General features: G+C 41.8%; 1 long non-coding RNA gene and 1 other non-coding gene across 2 annotated transcripts in view; one reads left to right on the top strand and one right to left on the bottom strand.

The window, feature by feature from the left end:
* Window positions 1-18,861, bottom strand: part of LOC132596858 (uncharacterized) — a 152,553-nt gene that overhangs the window by 99,955 nt on the left and 33,737 nt on the right. Inside the window, exon 2 of the long non-coding RNA XR_009563049.1 lies at window positions 11,656-11,696. This is a non-coding gene — a long non-coding RNA (uncharacterized lncRNA). The remainder of the gene's footprint in view (window positions 1-11,655; window positions 11,697-18,861) is intronic.
* On the top strand, window positions 16,776-16,848 carry TRNAG-CCC (transfer RNA glycine (anticodon CCC)). The gene has a single exon. It is a non-coding gene; the product is annotated as a tRNA-Gly (tRNA).

Genomic DNA, 18,861 nt, shown 5'->3' with positions numbered 1-18,861 from the left:
AATGAGTGAGGTTTTGACCCTTCTGGTTTTTGAAGAGTAAAATGCTTAATCCTAGTATCCTTGGGATCTACTCCCAAGTGTATTTATTTCCATAGATTCTCATGGCATCTCTGTGCTGGGGTGCCAGCTCAATTGAGACAGTTTCTGAACAGACAAAGCAAAGTTTTAGAAGAGACACAATGGGCTTTGTGTTCCCCAGGATTCCCACCTACCACAGGCCCCAAACGTCCCACGTTCCAGAGTGGGGTGGTGAGATGTTCCAGGAAGAGGTATAGCCGAGGGACCTCCCCTCTTAAGAGTTTCCCACCTTGGAAGATTAAGGCAAGAACTGTTTAGCTTGTCAAGGAAATTCCCTAAGGAAAATATTAACTTTAAAACTTCACAGTTTCGACAAGGAAGTTATAAAGACCAACATCTAAGAGCTGAAACTCTTCCCCCACATTCTCATTAAAAAAGAAAAGGAAGGAAAAAAAAAAGACTTCTCATAAGTAGCTTCCCTGTGATACTTTCGTGCTTGTGTGAAGAAATTGGAGCTATGCATTATAGTCTAACCACACTGACTGCGTTTGTGATACCAAGTCATAATTTCCCCATGGCATTAGCATTTGACTTTTTAATTCACAAAACCCCTCCCTTCTGCTCATGAGGAAAAAAATGGCAGGCTCTGGTTTTTTGTTCATATATCCCCTTATTCAAGAAGGTAAACAAGAGGTAAAAGTCAGAGAATTCAGAGGGTATTAGGGACTCTCTGAAGACATTCCATCTAATGCCACACCCATTTTTTGTTTTCTTTCTTTGTCCTTTTATAATTCAAAGAGGGGCAGCATATTTAATAAAGGGAAGAGAAAGTTTTCAGTGTTAAGAATCATTCTGCAGACCGGCTGATTTTTAGTTTCACTCTAGATAGAACAAAAGACAATGGGCTTAGACGTAGCCTAAGTGATTGGAGTTATGGGGATCTGTATGATATTGAGAGAAATGCAAAGGAAAAGGGGTGTCTGAGACAGATTGTGGACTCTGCTTCCTGAAAAGATCAGAGTGATGATAGACCAGGATTTTCCACACCAGTAATATGAGGACACACTGGTGTATTAAATATCTTATTAGTGTGTCTCAGGAAGGATTTTTGCCTCACATACCCCAGGAGCTAGTGGCCCCAGATCTGTTACTGTTCAGAACCCCCAAACTCTTTCCTTCTTTCTATTACCCTCTCAGTTCAAAACACAGCCAGAACTTTGAAGAAACAAAAATGGTTTGGACGGCCTGCTCTGAGGTGTGTCCTCACCCCAACAGCCAGCACCACTAGTGTCACTTAGATTTCCTTTCTATAATATACATGATAACAAAACAAAACACAAAGACTCATCTATGTTGACACATACCATATAACTACACACACCAACTTAAAGAAATATATAAATGGCAAATTGTTCTAAATAATGTTCTATAACTTTTTTCTCTATGTGTAAAAATATACTGATTTTCTTTTACCAGACAAAGTGATAAATTGCTCTTTTAGAGAGCTACAGTATCTCCACCAGATTAGCTGGTTATTTAGAAGTTGAGACAACCTGAAATTTGCAGAGTCTTCATCACCAAGTACCATCTTTACTTTAGGAACTAGCTAACGCCAACTTAGACCACTGTAGATAGCAAATCTCTGTTCTTCTATAGAGGTAGAACTGAGCAGAAGCAAAGAAACCAATCAGACTTAAGGGAGTAGAAAGGCAGAGGAAGAGAAAAGGGAGGTGAACTGCTTATGGGACCACTTTTTTTCAATCCTGTGGTTTGTCACAGTAAATACTTGTTAAAGGACAAACATTTCATTCACCCCCATCCCTCCCCCATCACAGCTTTCCTTTTTTTTCCTTCCCTTAATGAAACACCTCCAATCAATTTTTATCCATGACTGTCAGCTCTTATTTCCACACCCTCCTCACATTGTAGAAGTAAACCCTGGTCACTTCAGAAATGTGTAAATTCAACATAGAATGATTATGTATGACACAGACCACGTCTTACTAGGATGATGTGATGTTGCTCTACCTGAAGTTTGGATAGGATGCTCTAATTGTAAATAATCTGTCAAGGTCCTCGTATGTGTATAGTTTAAACTGAGTTCGATTTAAAAGATATTTCCGAATCCTGGCATATTTGTTTTAACAAGTTTACACTTGTTTGTAAGAATTGAGAAAATGTTATTACCTTGTATTATGAGAGAAAAGGACTTTTTTCCTACCACAGAGGGTCCGACTTTTGTCTTTTGACATGATGGATCAGGAATCAACGCTAAGTCCAGGTTCCAAGGGGGAGAGGCTATTATGGTCTGCATTGTATCTCCCCCAGACTCATATGTTGAAGCCCTGTATCTGTAGATATAGCTTTTAGGGAGGTAATAAAGGTTAAGTGAGGTCCTAGGTATGATGCCCTAATCCTCTGGACTTGGTGCCCTATAAGAAGAACAGACAACAGAAATCTCTCTCTGTGTATGCACGTAGAAAGAGGCCACGTGAACACACAGAAATGGTGACCACCTATAAACCAAGAGAAGAAGCCTCAGAATGAAACCTATCAGGCCAGCACCTTTATGTTGGACTCCCCAGCCTCCAGAACCGTGAGATACAAATGTCTGTTGTTGAAGCTGCCTACTCTGTTGAATTTTGTTATGGCAGCCCTAGCAGAAGCAGACAGAGATCACATTCCTAACTGTGAGGACCAGGAGATGGGCCAGGACTCGAAATCTAGTGAGCAATCTGAATAGCTAGAAGGCCCCATGGTTGAGAAAACACAAGGGAAGCACCAGTGTGCATAGAAATGCGGCCTGCATGTATAGTGAGCTCTGAGAACCAGAGGATCAGCGAGTGCAGAGCTTATTGGTTTAGAGCAGAACAGGATTTGAATCCCGGCTCTTCCCAGCTGTGTGACCTTTAGGGACTTTTTCTGAGTTTCAGTCTTCTCTTTTGTGAAATGAGGATAAAGATGGTGACTATGCATTATGAAGATTAAATAAAGGATATAGGTAAAGAGCTTGGTACAGGACCTGCCTCATAGGAAGCACTTACTTAAATTATCCAAAGCAAGAAAGAGTCAGAGCAGATAGGCCAAGGTTGCCACTTAACAGCTAGCATGGCCAGAGGATGGAGGCAAAGCACAGCTCAGAGTGACAGTTCAACACGGGGGCCTGGGAACCACATCTCCAAAGGGAGAACGACTACCGGAACCCACAGCACTCTAAGATATAACTGTTTGGACCCAGATCAGGGGCTGGCTGCTTGCTATCTGTTCTAAGCAGACTTGCTGTTATGGACAGAGGTAACGTCATCATTTTAGAAGAAAACAAAGAGTGTAAAAGAATAATTGTAGTCAAGAAAAATCAGCAAAGGACGGTGAAGCATCCCTGGGCTAGCAAGAGAAGGACACCACCAGCAACCCTAGGCCAGGGGAGGGAGTGGTTGCTGGATCCCAGTGAGATGTGTATTGTAGGAAAGGGTCCCAACAGGAGTGGTGGCCTTTTCTAGAAGAACACGACCAATGATAACCAGAGGCCTGGCAGGAAGGATGACGGGGAATAGGTAGGTCCACCTCTCTTTCCTGCTGCCCTCTTCCTCCTTTGCCAGTGCCTCCCATCAGCCAAACCCAGAAGGAAGCCAGAGGCAAGGGAGCCCAGGTGGTTTAGTCCATAGACATCAGACTCACAGGGCTCAGTGTGGAGAAGAGTGGGGTGTAAATGTGAAGGGGCACACAGACTACACAGTGCCAATGAAACAGGGATAAAAGGAGTGTACCTTTCCTCTAAATAAGAAGAGGGTCTGAAGACATTGTTCTTAGAATTAAGACTAAATCCTCTTAGGAAACCTCCTCAGTGTAGCCACAGACTCACCAAGGCAGAAAGGAGCTAAGAAATCCCTCTGTCTCCTCAGGGACACGAAGGCACCTTCCTAGCTCCATCACCCAACACACATCTCCTCCTCTGACTATATTCCCTCATGTGTGTTTCAGAATCTTCAACACCTGGTTTCTGCCTGGGTGGCTGCTCTTTTCTCCTTCAGCTTCCTGGAAGCTTAAAATTCTTTCTAGAAATTCTGTTTCCAAGTGAGCTCTGAGGACCCTATCCTACTAAACTGGGGGTAAGTTTGACTTCAAATGTTTTAGAATCTGGTGCATATCTGAACACAATTCAGGGGGAAAAAAATTTTTTTTTTTCTTTTTGCGGTACGTGGGCCTCTCACCGTTGTGGCCTCTCCCGTTGCGGAGCACAGGCTCTGGACGCGCAGGCTCAGCGGCCATGGCTCACGGGCCCAGCTGCTCCGCGGCATGTGGGATCTTCCCGGACCGGGGCACCAACCCGTGTCCCCTGCCTCGGCAGGTGGACTCTCAACCACTGCGCCACCAGGGAAGCCCAGGGGGAAAAATTTTTTAATCTTTTGCTTCTTCTTTAACTTGTGTCCTGAATGCTCTTTGTTTTCTGTTAGTCATTGAAGACTAATGGGACTTCAATCATTTTCATCTTGGACTGTATTGCAAAGATGTTGACTTTGGGATCTAGTCCCCTTGCCTCCACCCCACTGGATATGCACTCATATGTCTTGTTGACATTAATGAATAGTTGTGTGTGCACAGTGCGAGGATAAGAGAGACAACCAAGGGGTCAGAGTGGCAATTTCTTTCCTAGAAGCAAGAGCAATAAACTTTGTCCAACCAAGGAACCAGTGGAGTAGCAACACAGGCTATTCTTTTTTCTTTATTCTATAGGGAAACATTATAAGTTCTCCTAATTAATAGAATCTTTTGTGCATAACATTCAGAAGAGCTTTTCCCTTTCAAGAAGGAATCTCACAGCACAGAAAACATATGCATTTTTGGCTGCTTCTCAAGCCATATTTATTACCTAAGTGCTAGGGTGGAGGATGGTTTTCTTGCCAACAGGATTCATAGGACACAGCACTTGAAAGCACATCAAGGAATAACCATTTCTGTGACAAGCACAATCGCTGCCTGTAACTCCAACTGAGCTGGTGCTGTCAGCACTGACCACACAAACCACAGACTAACTGAAGAACTTCAGGCACCTGGGATTAAACACAGTCTCCCAGTATTATGAGGTGCTGGGGCCAATCCCCAGAGCCACTTGAATTTAGAGAAAATAGCAGCTGGTCAGACAGAGACCATTTCCGACTTCTCCCCACCATTTTGGACACAGTGATCTTCCTGGGGCTGAACTCTCCCATATCCTGTTGCTGGAAAGGAGTATCTTATTCACCAGAGGGCCTAGACTACTCCACACACCCTTTGCAAAACAACATTTCTGGAAGAAATCCAATGACCTATGAAACTAAAGCAGGGAATCTGCCAGATACTTAAGACACAGGCAGGTTTTCTTTGGTGCCTCCCCCCTCTTCTGCCCACCTTCTCTCTAGTCTCTTCCAACTTCCAAAGTCAGAAATTCTCCTTCCCTCAGAGGCAGCCTGAGAAGATGAGGTTGGAATAAAAGGTAGTTACAGAGTTCATGCAAGGTGACAAAGCTGGCACACACTAAACACTTAGCATTATACAGCCACCCCCTAAGAGTGCTCTAAATCCATCAGTCATTATGGAAAAATGAGAAGCTTTACTGGATTCCTGCCTCTCCAAACAGATCTTCTGAATTTCTTAATGGACTCCATAATTCAGCATTTGAGCATAGAGCTTCAGACCAGCAAGACTGTCTCTGTAACACTCTGTCAGGCAACTTGGAACAGGCAGAGGAGAACAAGTCAAAACAATCAGCTATTTCTTTAAGGGGATAAGATTAACCTTGAATAATGCCCAAGGCTGACTCACATTGTCAAATATTATATATGATCTCTATGAGCAGGCCGTTTTCCCAATTCACTGAAACATCTGCACATTTCAATGAGCTAAGCTTTACCCTGTCCACTGCCCTCTGGCTGCTTTTGTTGTGGATTATATAATTTAGTGAATGATGCAATCAGAAGAATTCTTTCTACCTGTGCTTTGTACATGAGGTCTGTTGATTACTACAACAGGCTAGATGGCTTGGAACCTTGGATTTCAACACCCTGAATTGCTCTGTGACCTTGGGCCTGTTACCTCCCCTCTCCTGGCATCCACTGTAAAAATGGGGAGGAGCAAATATTCTTACCTCTCTTATCACTGGATTTGAAAATACATTGTAACTGCCATGAAAATAATCACTAGTCCAAGAGACCAATGCCCAAAGAAGTCAGGCTAAGAATCCTAGAAAGTAGGCAGTAGGCAGAATTTAAAGCAAAAATGTTTTTGCCTTTTTTTTCTTTTCACCTGCGTTGGGTCTTTGTTGCTGTGTACGGGCTTTCTCTAGTTGTGGCAAGCAGGGACTACTCTTCATTGTGGTGCGCGGGCTTCTCTTGTTGCAGAGCACAGGCTCTAGGCATGTGGGCTTCAGTAGTTGTGGCACGCGGGCTCAGTAGTTGTGGCTCACGGGCTTAGCTGCTCTGCGGCCTGTGGGATCTTTCCGGACCAGGGCTCGAACCCGTGTGCAGTCAGATTCTTAACCACTGCACCACCAGGGAAGTCCTGTTTCTGCCTTTTTAATTTGCCTTTGTGTTTAACTATGTGAGAAGCTCTGTGTTTAAAAGAGGACTCTGAGTATAACTTAGATTTTCATTCAGTGATGTGAATAAGAGAAAGAGAAGTTAGAAAAGTCTAGGAAGTAAAAAGTTTGCTTTGTTAGATGTAAAAATGCTCACACTTTACCCCAAAATATATTCCACAAGGATCAATAATTTAAATGTAAAAATATGATGCTATGAAAACACTAGAAGAAAATGGGTGAATATTTTTAGTGTATGTGCTGCCGAAGCGAGCACAAAATGTGTGAATATTTTTAGAACTTTGGAGCCTTTCTAAGGATGTCGTGGAATCCAGATGCCACAAAGGAAAAAACTGATGAGATTACTACATAAAATTGGAAAACTTCTTTACAGGAAAAAATTAAAGATACACACAGGGTCAATGTATCAAAGAAGAACAGGAGGCAATGTTTCATTTCACATGTCAGAACAAGGCAAATGTCCTCAACATACCAGGTCCTCTTTAAAAAACCAGTATGAAAATTATGAATACAAAAATGTGCAAAGGAAATGAACAGGCAACTCAGAAGAAAGATTCAAAAGACCAATAAATGTACAGAAAGATGTTCCACCATGCTCATAACTAAAGAAATATAAACCAAAGTCATACATATATGTATATATATGTGTATATATATATATATATATATAAAATGCATACATTTGGCATTCCACAACTAATAGAGTGAAAACTGATAAAAGGTTGGCAAATTGGCAACATATATTCAAAAAATTTTTTTAATATATTTATTTATTTTTGGCTGCATTGGGCCTTTGTTGCTGTGCGCGGGGTTTTCTCTAGTTGCGGCGAGCAGGGGCTACTCTTTATTACGGTGCACAGGCTTCTCATTGCAGTGGCTTCTCTTGTTGCAGAGCACAGGCTCAGTGGTTGTGGCTCACGGGCTTAGTTGCTCCACACATGTGGGACCTTCCCGGAGCAGGGCTCGAACCTGTGTCCCCTGCATTGGCAGGCGGATTCTTAACCACTGCGCCACCAGGGAAGCCCTATATTCAAATTTTACCTTTGAATTCCAAGTGATTCTTCTTCTAGGAATTTATTCTGCAGATATGCTCCCAAAAGTATAGAAAGACTCTGCTTTAGTATTGTTTGTCATAACAGAAATCTGGAAATCGGTGATGCAATACTCTAGTGAATTGTACTGACAATACAAGTTGTCGAAGATTTATTCTCAAGAAAACAAGCTCTAGAACAATAAACATGGGATACTTCCATTTGAGGTTAAGAAAGGATCTATAGTATTTAGAGATGTGTGTGTGTGTATATGTGTGTGTGTTGCTTAAATGTACTTCCTGTTGTATCAGAATCTGGGCTGAGGTTTCACCATTAATAATAGTAAGCAACATGTTCCCCCATATTTTAAACAGAGATATATTATTACTCATTCAGAACTTGCTAAAAGGTAAACAAAACCTTCTACTTCAACTCGTAGCTCATCACCCACCTTCAGTCTCGGAAAGGATGTTAGAGGGTGATCAGAGTGAGGACGAAAAGGCTGTGCCATTGGCCTGATGACATTACAGTTCCATGGGGTTCCCTCCCTCATGAGGAGGCTGAATGGAGTGCCAAGAAGAGAGAAAGAGAAAACCTAAGAAAGAATGGGAGGCTCACCAGAGTGAAAAAAGCATCTCCCCCACCTTATTGCTTGCTAATCCGTAAAAATTCAGAGGGATCCCTCCATGCTGTTCTTGCAACAGAACGCGGTGAGAGAGCTCTTGGGTGCACTTAGTCTGTGTTCCCTGGAACTCAGGGGCGCAGAATGGGGTGCCTGACTCCTGCCTTGAGAAGGCTAAAAGCCGAAGGTTGCCTGGAATGACCTGTAATAGCAGAGCAATGACAGCGAGCTGCAGTGGGAGTGGCCATTTTTCCAGGGTTTGTTGGGGCAACAATGCCAAATTTTCCCATGGGCTGAGCCATCTGGAAGTTAGCCAGGCTAGTGCCATCTTGGAAAGATCTTGCCCCAGACCTCTGACGGCTGGGGCAAGATAACCCCAGCAGAAACCTTCGGAGAAAGGACAGGAATCTTAAGACTGCTCTTGAAGGAGAGTTGTGAGAGGTGAAGCTGAGAGAGAGCATCTCCCACAACAGGAACAGTTCAGAGAACAGAGAGCAGAGTCCCTGACTGGGCAGAGGGAGTCTCTGAAAAACTCACAGAACCACCCCATGTAAAAAAAAAGCCAGCGCTAGGTATCCACCACCCGGAGGGCTTAGATTTCTGATTACAAAGCACGCGTTGAGCAAGGCCTGTGCTCTACCTCTGATCACCTCTGCAGTCCGGTGCTAGAGGGGCCAGGGCAGCAGGATTCAGTCCCGGATCCAGAGGAGTAGAAGAGCACAGTGCAGGAGGGTGAAAAGCCGCATTGCACACTCCTCTTTCTCCCTGCAGGTTTCTGAACAAGGCTTAGGCCTAAGCCCCAGGAAGAGTGAGAGATTTTAAACTAGATGTAAGAAGGAACTTTCGATTTTGATCAGATTGCCCTTTTAAATACATTTAAAAATAACAGACTGTTTTTTAACATCTAGACATATTTGGAAAAGCTACAGGACCTGCCTGATGTATTGTCCCAGGGCTGTGCAGAAAGATCTGTAGGGTGAGTTTGAAGGGCTTGGCTTAGGGGAAGAAGAAAGCTACTTTTTTTTAATTTCACCCCATTCGATATACCAATTATCCATGCATTAAACACTCCTGAAAAGATAAACAAGAAACTCCTAGCTGTGCTTACTCGAGGTGTGGGAATAGGGTGTCACACAGGTGGGGGCAGTACTGTCATTCATCTGTACTTTTTGCATTGTTTACAATAAAGACAAGTCACTCTGAAAATTTAAGACGTTTTAAATATGGAGCTAACACACACTTTGAAGCCAGATGAATTTATGACAACTCTCTGCCCCGGGGCATTTATAGTATCTTTCTCAGAATCCTCTCCTTCACCTTTAACACAGTTAGCTACTGCCTACTTGGCCTAATCAGCTAGGATTGGGTGGAGTTCCCTGGCCACCTAGTTGGCCCCACAGTACACCAGAACCTTCTGGCGTCTATCCACGGAAGTGTGCTAGAGAACAAATAGCCCCCAAAAGGAGGCTCCAGGCAGTCGATGCTGCCGCCAATCAGTCTCATGGAACTAGGTGCATCCCCAGGTGAATTCCTTAAGCCTTTAAAGATGCTGTCAGGGCTCCCGATACGTATATAAGGTACCAAAAGGAGTTCCCAGCATGAACAATCTCAGGTCTCGAGAGTTTCACATCTTTCACTGAGATGCTCCTTCATCCACCCATCAAGCCTTCATTCAGTGTATTGTGACACCTAATATTATGATTGACCACAATGTACCATACTGTGAAGTAGAAAACAAATTGCTGACAATGCTGAGAAAAGGAAAGAGAAATTTTACTCAGTGGCCCTTTTTCCTAAGAATTATTTTGTTTATATCACAGTAATCCTCTCATGTCAATTCAATGGTGTATTTGGTCTATATCCTCACAAATACCTAAGAGTATGGTAAGGTAGTTTCTTGCCTTCAGATTAAATGGCCTGTGAGTGGGCTGTTTACCTGGTGATTCCATCAAAGAGATAGAATCTGGGAAAGACCTTGCTCTAGGGCCTGAGCAAGGGCCACATGCCTTTGAGTGACAGTAGCAGAAAAAGACAGCCTATCTCACCTTTGTCTTGCCTTTCCATGGAGGGAAAGTTTGTGTATCTCACTGTATTTACTCTTCCAAAAACTGATTAGAGAGCTAATCCTTCAGGCTCAGGGAGAAACAACCAAGGACCTCTTTCCATTTGCTCTGGAAAATGCTGAGGAGGCAGTGAAGGCAAGGGGCACAGCAGGGGCTGTGCTGCCACCTTGCCCAGCCCCAGACCTGCCGAGTCCTCTTGACATCCGAGCCAATCTGGGGTACCTGCGTATTGGCTCTTCTCAGCAATTGTCACTCATTCCTGTGGGTTACAGAGCAAGAACCTCATAAATCCAAGGCAAGGTGAGAACCGTGGATGAGGAGGGTCAGACACTGGGAAGTGAGCAGTGTAGGGAGAGAGGCAAAAATCAGGAATCATTTCTGGTGGTAGAATCCAGACCTGTGGCCATGAGCCAGGATGATGTAGGTACTTGAGGTCAATGCAAGGCAGCAGAAGGAAAAAAGGGGATGAGGGACGGTAGAGGAAAGAGTATGTCAAGAACTTGATTTTGTTTGTTTGTTTGTTTTGCGGTACGCGGGCCTCTCGCGGAGCACAGGCTCCGGACGCGCAGGCTCAGCGGCCATGGCTCACGGGCCCAGCCGCTCCGCGGCATGTGGGATCTACCCGGCCCGGGGCACGAACCCGTGTCCCCTGCATCGGCAGGCGGACTCTCAACCACTGCGCCACGAGGGAAGCCCAAAAACTTGATTTTTAAGAAACCAAATAACAGCAACAAAAAAGCAGAGGTAAAGAAGAAACTTGAAGCAGAGACAAATTCAGTTTAGGACTGGCAGCCTGTTTTCTCTTTCAGTATGTTCTCCTCTGCTGAAGACACGTGATCTGCTGGGTCATGCTATGACCGCACCCTGCCCCCGCCCCGCCTCCCCAGTAGTTGGCTGTACTAGGGAAATAGCTAACAGGATCATTAACCTGGATTTCAGAATCTGAGTATGAAGATAAAGGTAGATCCTAACACAGCTCTCTCTGGCTAGTTATGTATTACGACAAGACTGCTGGGAAAGGAAGTTGCCCAAGGCTGAACTATAACAATTAATTAACAATGCAAAAGAACAAGCTCTGAAAGGTAAGGACAGGAAGCACTCCGTAGTCGTATAAATTATTCCTGCTTATTGAGTGCTAAAAGCACAAGTTCCAGACATATATAAATAATATATTTGTATAAATAATTGAAAACACAAGGAAAATTACATAAGCAAGAACGAAATCTAAACTTAGCATGGCCCCTGACTTTAAGAACCTTTACAAACTATGCTTTTCACTAAGCCCTATCACCTCATCCAGGAGAAAATCAAGATGAGACATATTTTACTGTAGTGTATGGAACTGACCATAGCATTTCCTTTCTTTTTTCAGTTTTCGGTTTCCACACCTAAAAAAACAAAAAGAAAGAGGAGTGTGAATAAATGAGCTCTAAAATCCCTTCCAGCTCTGTTACCATATTATTTCCTTAAAAAATTACTATAATACTCATTAATTAGGATCCTGTTTATACTTCTATAGTTCAGGATAATAACTTGTTTCAGGCTTGATTTTCTGTCTTTATTGCAAAGTCCCCTATGTAAATCCTAACATCTCTGAGCATCCCAATCTCTGAATTTCAAGTTTATAATTTATGGTTTGACTTATCCTTAAACAGCACTTTCTCTAGTAACCTTGGTGTTAATTAAGCTAACAAATTACTCTCTTTGGCTAAAAGTGTATACTGTAACTACAGCCTTAGTTCATGAATTGGCTAAATTGTTTCTTTCTCTTTGGGATATTAACTTGTTGGCTGTTTCCTCCATAGGAAGACTTTATACCAAAAGCTCTGGTGTAAATTAAATAAATGGGCTTCCTTTTCCAAGTTGTGCAAAAGGAGCATGTACTCCCTGGTCTTCTTTCCTTTAGAAATGGTTACACTTGATTCTAGGGACAAGTTATCAAGTAGCCAACCGGAAGCCCTGGTTAATGAGAAAAGGAAAAGTCAGGTGCTCTCTGAGTTAGACATAGCATTCAGCATTCTTCCTTGATGACTCTGATTAAACTCAGAGATAACAGTTAAATCAAACTGTCATTTATTGAATAGTGACCTTGTGGCAGGCACACATTATCTCTAATCTTATGACAATTTGGGAAAGAAGATAATATTATCTATACCATTAGATACTAGTACTATAGATATCAGTAACTATAGATACTTATAGATACTATAGTACTATAGATACTATAGTATAGATATTAGTGTCTATACTACTAACCTTTGAGTCTCAAAGGTTAAATACCTTGTCTGTGGCCACATAAGAGACAGAAATAAGATTTAAGCCTGGGTGTCCTCTGACTCCAGTATTCTCCCACTATTTCTTAGACCCTTTTCAAGCAACATACCTCAGGGGTGAAGCCTATTGGCCTTAGAAACAATACCTGGTTTCAAATCCTGGATCTAGAATTTACTAGCTCTGAGGTCTTGCACAAGTTTCTTAACTTCTTTGAGCCCTTCTTTTCTCATCTGTTGATAGTAATAGTCCTGAGTAGGGTTGAATGATGCAATATTGCAGTAATACAATAATGCAAGTACATGCACTTGGCACATTGCTTGGAAGTAATAAGCACTCAGCACATGATGGTGGTTACAGTTGCTATTGTTATAGTGGGCTCCCCCAGAAGCAGAATTGATTCTGCTTGGAACAAGTTCTGCAATGGAACAAGGCCCTTGCCACCGTATCCACCAACAGTAGGTCCCTAATAAACATTTGTTAATGATCTCTGTGGTGGGCTTAATAATGTATTTTTGTCTGGGTAAGGGATATGTGTGCATTTATTTTACTTTTATTTACATTTCCTACACTGGAATGAATATCTTTTTTTTTTTACCTTATACGTGTATGTGCACACGTGCATACACATATATACGTGTGTACATGCTATATATGCAGGGTCCCAGTTTGTCACAATGTCACAGAAATGGTTTATTTTAGAGTTTATCATATGGTATGAAAGAGCATATCTTGCATCTAAAATTCCTTATTGACTATTTGGTCAATAAGGTACAACACATGTACTTTGAAGAATACCAAAGAATAGGGTTTTTTTTTTTTCTTCATTTTCTATTTTTTAAAGATGTTATGAAATGTTTATTTATAATTCAAAAAGACACATGCACCCCAATGTTCATTGCAGCCCTATTTACAATAGCCAGGTCATGAAGCCACCTAAATGCCCATTGACAGATGAATGGATAAAGATGTGGTACATATATACAATGGAATATTTCTCAGCCATAAAAAGGAATGAAATTGGGTCATTTGTAGAGATGTGGATGAATCTAGAGACTGTCATACAGAGGGAAGTAAGTCAGAAAGAGAAAAACAAATATTGTATATTAATGCATCTATGTGGAACCTAGAAAAATGGTACAGATGAACCGGTTTGCAGGGCAGAAATTGAGACACAGATGTAGAGAACAAACGTATGGACACCAAGTGGGGGAAAGTGGCAGGGTGATGAATTTCCTAATTGGAATTGACATGTATACACTAATATGTATAAAATGGATAACTAATAAGAACCTGCTGTATAAAAAAATATAATAAAATTCAAAAATTCAAAAAAAAAAGAAATGTTTATTTATATCTCTCAAATTTTACCTGGAAGCCACTTATATCTTCAGAGAATAGGTTTTGGAGCAAAATGTCACATAGTGAAAATGTGTGTGTGTGTGTGTGTGTGTGTATGTGCGCCTGTGTGTCTGTGTGTCCCATACCATTCATTTACTATGTAGTTATGATGCTGTCAAATTCACCAGTTCAATTTCTGGGGAGACAACAGTTATCCTTACTGTACATTCATCTTATAGTTGACAAATACAGATGATTAGCAACAATTGTTCCCTCCCAAGCTGTTTAGTCTAACAGAAAAAAAAATTAATACCCGTAATTGAGTTGGTTCCCTATGCTATACATGTTCAAGGAGGCAGGCGAGAGCCATAAAATATGGCCAAGACTGGTCATAGTCACTTTCTGAGCCAAAAATCACAGATGTTTGAGGCATTAGGAGTTATGAACCTCGAATAGAAAGCTGGGAAAAAGTGTCTCTCTCTCCCAGTCCCATAAAGTGGAATACAATATCCTCTCCATGAGTAGAATGCCATTCTCCTTGGATAAAGAAGACAGTGAGCCTTGTGAAAAATACTGACCTTAGGACCTTTGCACTCACTGTTCCCTCTTCCTAGAAACGCTCTTCCTGTAGAAGCTGCATGTCTGACTCTCACTTCGAGTCTTTGCTCACATGTTACCTTCTCAATGAGGCCTAGCCTGATGACTCTGTTAAAGATTGCAACACTCTCCCCCCAGCACTCCTGATTCCCTTTACGCTGCTGTATTGCTTTATTTTTCCACACTATATATTTCTTTATCAAGTTTGGTATTTATTGTCAGTCATCTCACACTAAAATGTAAATTCCATGAGGTCAGGCATCTCTATTTCGTTCATCATTGTATCCCAAGACCCAGGAGAAGCACCTAGAACATAATAGGTCCTCAACAAATATTTGTTGAATGACCATTCTGCAGATGATATTGATGACAGTTATTTCCACAGACAGACATTGCTCCATGCAGACAGGTATTTTCCTAAAAAATACAAAATTTCCATATTCAAACAATGACCCATTACAAAAACAAAATTCTTTGGGGAAAGAAGAAAAATAAAATCTATTATTGTATACATTTCTTTCTTTCTTTTAACTGAAGTATTGTTGAATTACAATGTTGTGTTAACTTCTGCTGTACAGCAAAGTGATTCAGTCATACATATATATATACACATTCCTTTTTATATTCTTTTCCATTATGGTTTATCACAGGATAGTGAATATAGTTCCCTGTGCTATACAGTAGGACCTTGTTGTTTATCCATCTTATATATACTAGTTTGCATCTGCTAATCCCAAACTCCCAATCCTTTCCTCCCCCAGCCTCTCCCCCTTGGTAACCACAAGTCTGTTCTCTATGTCTGTGAGTCTGTTTCTGTTTTGTAGATAGGTTCATTTGTGTCATCTTTCAGATTCTACATATATGTGATATCATATGGTATTTGTCTTTCTCTTTCTGACTTACTTCACTTAGTATGGTAATCTCTAGTTGCATCCATGTTGCTGCAAATGGCATTGTTTCATTTTTTTTGGTTGAGTAGTATTCCATTGCATATATGTACCACATCTTCTTTATCCATTCATCTGTTGATGGACATTTAGGTTGTTTCCATGTCTTGGCTATTGTGAATAGTGCTGCTATGAACATAAGGATGCATGTATCTTTTTGAATTATGGTTTTATTATTGTATACATTTCTTGAGGTGGGAGATCCTGACATAGTGATCCAATCACACATAGTGGATCTATATATGTAGATCTACTCACACATACATCGTGATCCAAACATACAAGTCTGTTCATTTCAGGAATTTGGTCAACTAAATCACACACAGTGGTCTGTCCAATTCTTTCCCCAAGTAATATCTATTCATGTTGGTGTGATGCGGGCTAATCTTCATACAATTACATCTATCTGAAATTGTATCACAATTCCCCAGGCCTTTTTTCAATGGCTTTTGCAATCTGCCTCATACAGAATCCTAGTATTCCATGTTGAGGTGCTGTAAAAGCATTTCACAGCAAGAGCATATCAAGTACAATGTGAAAGAGTTGCTCCCCTACGTCCAATATTTGAAGTTTATGTGAAGGTATAATTTCAGAATCCAGCACCTTTCTCTGTTATTGTTTCCAAGTTATACTCATCCTTACCCTGTAGGACAGCAGTTCTACCCAACCAAAATTAAGGATGATGCCTCTGGTGACACCAGAGTATCTCCACCTTGTTTCTCCACCTATATAACTGATATTATAAAAGAAAAAAAATAATAAATAATTGTGACCACCACAACTTCCCACCCTTATTTGTCCTTCCTCAATTTTTTACACCTTCCCCTTAAAGTTGACCAATAGTTACAAATTTATATCTTTATTATCATTTGTCATGTACATTTATAATAATTAATAATTAGATTGAGAGATATAAAAGTTAAATGCTTGACCATTTTTCAACAAACTATACATGTTGTGAATTTCAAAGTATTTGAGAACTTCTGATTTAAGAATTCGCTTGGAAATTAATTCTCTCTTCCCTAGATTGAATTGGATCTAGCCTGGGGTGGATGTTAAAATCAAAGTGTCTTCAAAAAGTGGATCTAAGGGGCTTCCGTGGTGGCGCAGTGGTTGAGAGTCCGCCTGCCGATGCAGGGGACGCGGGTTCGTGCCCCGGTCTGGGAAGATCCCACATGCTGTGGAGTGGCCGGGCCCGTGAGCCATGGCAGCTGAGCCTGCGCGTCAGGAGCCTGTGCTCCACAACAGGAGAGGCCACAGCAGTGAGAGGCCTGCGTACCGCAAAAAAAAAAAAAAGTGGATCTAGGAACTTCCCTGATGGTCCAGTGGTTAAGACTCCGCACTCCCAATGCAGGGGGCCCGGGTTCGATCCCTGGTCAGGGAACTAGATCCCAAGTGCCACAACTAAAACCCAGCACAGCCAAATAAATAAATAAATATTTTTTTAAAAAGGGGGATCTAGGGCTTCCCTGATGGCGCAGTGGTTGAGAGTCCGCCTGCCGATGCAGGGGACACGGGTTCGTGCCCCGGTCCGGGAAGATCCCACATGCCGTGGAGTGTCCGGGCCCGTGAGCCATGGCCGCTGAGCCTGCGCGTCTGGAGCCTGTGCTCCGCAACAGGAGAGGCCACAACAGTGAGAGGCCCGCGTACCGCAAAAAAAAAAAGGTGGGGGGGGATCTAATTCAAGTGAGAGTAGGCATATATACCCTTACCAAGCATGGATCTAAAATCACTGGAAATGCTGAATGGTTGTTACAATATTTGGAGCTCTCCCTTAGTATAGAATCACTTGCAGTGTTGAACAGAGTATTACTAGGACAAAATTTTTTTTAAATCTCATGCAAAAGTAACAGGATTAAATGTGTCTTTGATGAATGATATTTAAAGAAAAAAATTCTTTAACAAAAAAATCTCCACTCGTATAAAACCATCCAATCCCAAGAAAAAAATTCTTTAACAAAAAAATCTCCACTCGTATAAAACCATCCAATCCCACTGGCCATCGTCACTGTGATTTCCTGATCTGTGACTTCTTTGTCTCCAACTCCATGCTCTGATTGCAACTGTCACTGAGTCACACAGCTTGCTCTAGGCATGGAGCCAATTTGATTACAACAACTGCTTGTGTGACAGAGAAAGGTGGTTTTCAGGGCCCTAGCAAATGGCTCACCCAAGCTTCTGACTCTGGGGCATAAATTTTGAGTGTCATTCACAAGATGGAAAATAAAGATCCGCCTAACCTAGTAAACCAGCAACCTGGGAAATACATATGGGCACAGAGTTCTACAACCAGGATACGGTAGGAATGATCAGATTGATCCCACTCTAGCCTTGTAATAAGCACAAAAAAGCACAACCACATTCCTCAAAAGCACAATTTCCAGGTAAACTTAATACATTTGCAATCATCTTTATTTTCCAAGGTTACAGGTGTGGCTTGCTCGTGTTTTAATCCCAGGTGCCTCATGCATGGCATATACATAAAAATAGTTATTTTAATTCTAAGTGACTTGTTATTTCATAATATATAAAATATTAACAAGTCACTTAGAGGCAGAAAGGTACCTGCTAGGTAGCCTCATCCACCCCAAAACCTGCTAATTCAGGGGGAGGAATCTAAGTATTCTTTTAATCTTTAAGACTGAAATGAATTGTTCTGTTTTAACTTAGTTTTTTTAGTTTCATGGAAACCAAGCCCTGTTTTGTTTTGTTTTTTTTACTTATCAAATAATATGGCATTCTACTAGTATAGTTAATACAATCAAAAATTATTTATGTAGGGAATTCCCGGTCCAGTGGTTAGGACTCTGCACCTCCACTGCTAGGGCCCCGGGTTCCATCCCTGGCTGGGGAACTAAGATCCCACAAGCCGTGCGGTGAGGCCAAAAGAAAAATTATTTATGTAAATAAGATATCTTAACCATGATGACAACTATGAAGGATATCACTTTGTATTTACTTTCATGTCTCTATGTTTCTTTTTCTGGTTTTCTATTTTATTTATTTATTTTTGGCTGCGTTGGGTCTTTGTTGCTGCATGCGGGCTTTCTCTAGTTGTGGCGAGTGGGGGCTACTCTTCGTTGCGGTGCGCAGGCTTCTCATTGCCGTGGCTTCTCTTGCTGCGGAGCACGGGCTCTAGGTGTGCGGGCTTCAGTAGTTGTGGCATGCAGTCTCAGTAGTTGTGGCTCACAGGATCTATAGCACAGACTCAGTAGTTGTGTCTCACGGGCTTAGTTGCTCTGCGGCATGTTGGATCTTCCCGGGCCAGTGATCGAACCCGTGTCCCCTGCATTGGCAGGTGGATTCTTAACCACTGCGCCACCGGGGAAGTCCCTTCTGGTTTTATAGAACATGAAAACTCTTCAAACCCCTGGAAAGAAGTAAGCCTTTTATTATG

The sequence above is a fragment of the Globicephala melas genome, chromosome 2, assembly GCF_963455315.2.
Source record: "Globicephala melas chromosome 2, mGloMel1.2, whole genome shotgun sequence".
NCBI classification, from domain to species: Eukaryota; Metazoa; Chordata; class Mammalia; order Artiodactyla; family Delphinidae; genus Globicephala; species Globicephala melas.
This window is presented reverse-complemented; position numbering and strand designations above follow the sequence as displayed.